Below are 6,912 nucleotides of genomic sequence, written 5' to 3' on the forward strand. Positions count from 1 at the left end.
ATTTTTGATAGTTAAACCAGAATACACTCATTTTACAATTTTGATAACTATTATACTTTTTCCAATTCATTCTTTTAATTTTATTTCTTTTCTTTATAATTTTTGCCTTTTAGAATTCATCCCACTAATTCATCAGCATTTGTCTTCGAATTTAATAAAGAATGTGAGGATGTAACCCTCATTAAAGAAGATAAGTAAAAATGGGGAATGATAAGAAAGAATTTTTTTTTGGATTGTAGGGATATTTAAGCATATTGGTTTTTTATGCATTTTAAAAATGGAAGAAAATGACTCATGCGAAGATGGCAATTCATAACAAAATGGGTGATGATGTTCTTGGTGATTGTATGATATTCTACATCGAATGAGAATTTACTATCACATTAGATGTAGATTTTGTTGTTGAAGTATATAGCTGAAGTTGGAAGCTCACTTATCGAAATATCACATGATTGTGATGTTTTCTTTTACTTGAATTTGAAAGATAGAGATGCTCAACTAAATAGTTTTCCCGTTTGTCTTGAGATTAGAAATGAGCCGATGGTGGAGATTTTACCACTAGCTTCATAGAACAATAATCACTTATTACATGCAAAATTCAAAGTCCACCTCATTAGATCAACCCTAATCCACAATTAAATGATCAAGTGCCTTGTAATGTCACTCAATATTACAATTGGTGATGTTCCTTCTGATATTAAGGCTAAAAGTGATAACGACTTAGAACACTGGTAATATATAATACATTGCAGCATTGCAAGTCTGAAATTGTCAGTCAAGAACATCAAATTTTACTAAGATAGTGTCACTCTGCAGTATCATTGCCTCATTTGCTAAAAAGGTGTAATTGCAAGAGAGTTAATATAACCAAAGACAAGACATGAAAGTATTGAACATAAAGAGCATCGAAAGATTAATCGAAATCTTCCATACAAATATCAGTTACACCAGTAACCTATCAACAACTAAAACTCCATTCTGCCATACACTAAAAATGTGATTGGAACATTGCTCATCTTGAATTGCCAAAGAAAACATAGGAATTGACAAAAGTTAGTTTCACTTAGCGACATGATTACATTCATTGCAATATTTTCAAAATAATAATAATAAAATTAAATTAAAATAAAGTATTGACTTTAGAAACTAATCAAATCTGACATGTTAAAATAACTCACACCAATATCCTATCATTATCTAACTTTATTCTGCAATGTCTATTCAATCACCCGCATCAGGCTACGAGGTACAAGGTTAGTAATGGAGGCAGGCTTGTATCAGCATCAATATTGGATTATTGGTGGTTTCTACTGTGTTGTGCTTGCTCTTCTGGAGCACAAATTGAAATTGCTCCCGTGTGTTGTCATAATCCATGTGAATCTTGAAGCCTACTTTTATTGCATAAGGAAATTACAGTTTGTGTGCGAATGATTTTTGAAGTAATGTTATGAAATAGTTTTAGGGTTAGCCTTTGATAAGGTTTTTGGGGTTTTTTGAGAATTTGGGTGGAGAAGATTTGCTTTGAAACGTGAAAATGCACCATTTTAGGGATTATGCTTTTCGTCAATCGTGATATAGGTCGTGTGTTTGGGGCACTATACCAAAAAAAGATCATTTGCAACACATAAAAGGCAACCTTCAGTAATTAAGTGTTGTTAAATGAGTTTATTGCAACATTTTAATAAGTAAATGTTGCAATTAGTTAATGTAATTGAGTTTTGACAACTTTAAATAAATGTTGTCAATATTACTTTTCGCAACATTTTTTTAATGTTGTAAAAAGTCTAATTTTTTGAATGTTGTAGATTGCCATATTTTGCAACGTTTTTTGAACGTTGCAAAAGGATATATATTGCAACATTTTTCGAACGTTGCGAAAAGTCTAACTTTGGCAACATATAATAAACGTATAAACATTGCAAAATGTTTTGTCTTTCGTAATGTTTCTAAAATGTTGCGAAAGATATCTTTTGCAACGTTTAATAAACGTTGCAAAAAGAGTAACATTTTGTAGGTGGATTCAATTTTTTTTCTCCATCAACGTCCAATTTTTGTTTCCGTTTTCTTTTTCTTGACAAGGCCCATATCCAAAAAATAATTATGAACGAAAAAATTTGTTGGTAAACTAAAAGAATCATGAAATAGTTACCAATGAAAAAAAAAATCCACAGGAGATTTTCGAACAAAAAAAAAAGCACTGTAGAAAGCAGCAGTGTCTTGATCCATTTTTACTGTAGCATTTTTGTTTTGTTTTGTTTTTTTTTTTTTCAATTAGGGGCCAAAAACGATGCCGTTTGCTTGATATATATTTTATTTTATTATACACTACCTCCAAATTTATTGTAACATGCAATTTCCATTCCTCCCCACTCCGATATAGATATATATAGTAGGGATACAAGAAAAAAATCACTTTTGTATTTAAAAAAAAAGATAAAGATAATATGCGACAGAATTTTTTTTACAACATATTACTTATAGGTAAAAAATTTGAAGAGAAAAGAATTAAAGAGAATTTTAAATTGAAAAAAAAATTATAACGTAAAACTATACAGCCAAAAAAAAAAAGTAATATCTTCGTGCATGGAGCAAAAGCCTAATGTCTCCATGCACGGAGACGGTGTCTCCGTGCACAAAAGAAAAAAAAATTAGGAAGATTCCGTGCACGGAGACCCAAAGGCTGCATGCACAGTCTCCATGCACGGAGACGGTGTCTCCGTGCACAAAAGAAAAAAAAAATTAGGAAGATTCCGTGCACGGAGACCCAAAGGCTGCATGCACGGAGACCATGAAATAATTTTTTTTTTTACTTATGTTTTTTTGTTCAGTTTCAGGCTCATTACGGGATATCAAACGAAATCGAAATATTACATTTTTAATATCATTTTAAAGTACTCGCGGCATAGTATTGCACGTCGTTAACGGTGTGTAAAACAGTTAATCGTAGCAAATGTTATGGGATGTCAAAGTAGGCATTTTCAAACTATATTTCGAAATTTTCGATAACAAGCTAACTTTAAAAATTTATCGACGATTGTACGATAATTAAATCGATAAATGTTTTACATTCTCTCGAAACTCATTTTGAGAACAATATTGTAGAGATATTGAATGATCTAAATAGATATCGAAAATAGTTAAAAGGACATTAAACGTATGTGTTAAAAAATACGCATAAGTCGTTTTTCTTAAAAAAATCAATTATTTCATTACTATTTCGAAATTTTCGATAACAAGCTAACTTTAAAAATTCGTCGACGATTGTACGATAATCGAATTGATAAATGTTTTACATTATCTTGAAACTCATTTTGAAAACTGTATCGTAGAGATATCAGATGATCTAAATAAATATCGAAAATAGTTAAACGGAGATTAAACGTATGTGTTAAAAATGCGTATATGTCTTTTTTTTTTAAAAATTAATTATTTTATTGCTATTTATTCTTTTTTTGCAACAATTTTCTCAATGCATCATTTGCTCAAAAAAAATTATGTGGTATGAAGAAATTTTTTTCTCCATACAGGGAGTGAATATGTTTTTTTTATCATTTTATATATTGAATTATTATTAGAAAATTAAATTTTATCTCAAATTATTAAAAAATACTGATTAATAATAAAAAATTTGAAGAAAAATTTAAAAAGAATTCTAAGTTGAAAAAACTATTATTTATAAAGTAAAACTACACAGAAAAAAATTCTCAAATCTAAGTTTTTGTTTGGAATTATTAAGAGAAAAGAATCATAAATTGAAAAAAAAAATTATAATGTGAACAACAAAAATTAAAATTCTCTTTAATTCTTTTTTCTTCAAATTTTTTACTTAAAAGTAACTTTTTGTAAAATATTTTTTTATTTTTTTATATAAAAGTAATTTTTTTTATATCCCTACTATATATATCTATGTAAGAGTGGTTGAGCATGGAGTGGTGGGAGGTATGGAAATTACGTGTTGCAGCAGTTTCTTACAGTATAATAAAATATTTTAAAGTAAAAGTTTTTTATATATTTTATTACTATAAAATTAAATATCATCTAAAATTATTAAAAAATAAAAATACTAATAATATAAAATAGAAAATATTTCTAAAAGGTAAAAAGTTACTTGTGAGTAAAAAAATTAAAGAGAAAGAAATTAAAAAAGAGTTTTAAGTTGAAAAGAAAAATTATTTATAATCCAAATCAAAACTAAGTTTATGTTTGGAATTATTAAGAGAAGAGAATTTTAAATTGAAAAAAAATATAATGTAAACAACACAAATATTTAAAAAAAAAAAAAAGTTAAACGGACATTAAACGTATGTGTTAAAAAATACGCATAAGTCGTTTTTCTTAAAAAAATCAATTATTTTATTAATATTTCGAAATTTTTGATAATAAGCCAACTTTAAAAATTCGTCGACGATTGTACGAATCATAAATGTTTTACATTCTCTCGGAACTCATTTTGAGAACTATATCGTAGAGACATCGAATGATCTAAATAGACATAAAAAATAGTTAAACGGACATTAAATGTATGTGTTAAAAAATATGCATAAGTCGTTTTTCTTAAAAAAATCAATTATTTTATTACTATTTTAAAATTTTCGATAACAAGCTAAATTTAAAAATTCATCGACGATTGCACGATAGTCGAATTGATAAATATTTTACATTCTCTCGAGACTCATTTTGAGAACTATATCGTCGAGATATCGAATGATCTAAATAAATATCAAAAATAGTTAAACGGAGATTAAACGTATGTGTTAACAAATGTGTTTTCTTCTTAAAAAAAATTAATTATTTTTTTCTTTTTAATTCTTTTCTCTTCCAAATAAAACTTAATTTTTCAAAAATCACTTTTAGTTAAAAAAAATAAAATAAACATATTAACAAAAAATATTTCTAATATATGTAAAAATTACTTATATAAGTAAAAAAATTCGTTTAAAATTATTTAGAAGTAAAAAATAAAATAAAGTTATGAAAATTAAATGAAGAATATATAAATATTATTTAATTAAAATTGAAAATTTTACTTTATAAATAATTGGTTTTTTTATCAATTTATTTAAATTTCTTTTTAGTTCTTTTCTATTTCGAATAAAATTTATTTAAAATTTTTTTTCAAATTCTTTTGACCTACCAACTTTGGAGTGACTGTTGTATCGTTCGAAGAATAGGCCTGCTATTAGAGTTTTAATTCGTACACCAACAAGGGAGTTGACCATTCAGTAAGTGCCACTTTAAATTATTTTACGTGCGAACTTGAATTTGTTATTTAAATGTTTGTGTATGTGGATATTCTCTTTCAATTTACAACTGCATGTATTATTTTTGAACTACAAGTATAGCCTCTTGAATGGAAGTTGCTAAAGAAAAGCATTTTGTAAAATTCAATTTACAATTTATTTGCAATATCGGATAAAAATAATATCTTCATCTACATTAAACAAAAAAAAATAATAAATAATTAAAAATAAATTATCGTTGACATATATACAATAACAACATTCATTATACTTATTTATAAAAATAAAAATAAATTATCGTGACATAAAATATACAGTCGACAAAAAGATGAGAATCAAATAAACAGTTCTTATTTTCAAATACTTTTTGTACAATCTATAAATTTTATGCTAATAAAATCAAAATAAATACAAAATTCGTGCAACGCACGAGACACAGACTATTATTTACTAAAAAATTCGTAGGTTCACAAGCTGCTTTCCATTCATCATCCTTAAAATATCCCATTATTTTATCTCTCATTACTGTTCATCAGTTTAATCTCTAAAATATAAAATGAAAAAACAAATGGCCAAATAAAAAAAATTGAACAAACTATTTGCTCCAACTCTTGCGATTCCTCCATCGCCTCCCTCCTGGCTTTCGTGATTCCTCCTGTTTTCTCACGGGTACAAAATTGTTTCTAATTTTACACAGCCTCTTGTCATGCTCTGGCGATTCCTCCAGCCAGCTACGCCTCTCTAACCCAGACTTCCGTCTACGGCGAAGTGTATTGAATTTTTATCATTTTGTAAGGGTAGTTTAGTCTTTGTACATTTTTAACCGTGTATATATATCTGTGTATGATCTCTGGAACTTTCTTAACTGAAATACAATTTTTCATTCCCGCCATTTTTCTCTCTCGTTCTCTCTCTCTCTATATTTCATCATGGTATCAGAGCATTGAATCTTCCGCACATCAATGGAGACAAGTTCGAGCAATCTAGCAGAGATCAGAACTGAACTTGATCAAGTTGACACATCAGTAGATCCCGCTGAGAAGGAAGCAGCTACTGGAGATACAGTTTCACTTGTTAATCGATTGATCTCCGATCCGAACAGCCCCTACTACTTGCATTATGGCGATAACACTGGAATGCAGCTTGTTTCAGTTGTGCTTACTGCGGACAATTATGCGACATGGAGTCGTGCTGTAATTATGGCACTCAGTGTAAAGAATAAAGAGGGATTCATTGATGGATCAATCATGAAACCGTCTCAGGAAAGTTCTCTTTACAGTGCTTGGAGGAGATGCAATCATGTGGTGTCGTCTTGGATTATAAATTCTATCCCAAAGGAACTCTATCCGAGTGTAATGCATAAAGATTTGGCTAGTGAGATTTGGATCGAGCTTAAAGATCGCTATAGCCAAGGTAATGGCCCTAGAATCTATGAGATTAAGAAACAGATTGCCTCCATTTCTCAAGGAAACAGTTCTGTAAACTCGTACTTTAATAGGCTGAAAGGACTTTAGGAAGAGCTTGACAATTATAGGCCAAGTGATAATAATGTTAATTACAAATCTGAGGATCAAATCATGCAGTTTTTAATGGGATTAGATGATCACTTTTCAAACGTGAGGAGTCAAATTTTATTGATGGATCCAATGCCTTCAATTAATAAAGTGTTTGC

Source organism: Olea europaea, chromosome 15 (genome assembly GCF_002742605.1).
Source record: "Olea europaea var. sylvestris chromosome 15, O_europaea_v1, whole genome shotgun sequence".
NCBI lineage: Eukaryota > Viridiplantae > Streptophyta > Magnoliopsida > Lamiales > Oleaceae > Olea > Olea europaea.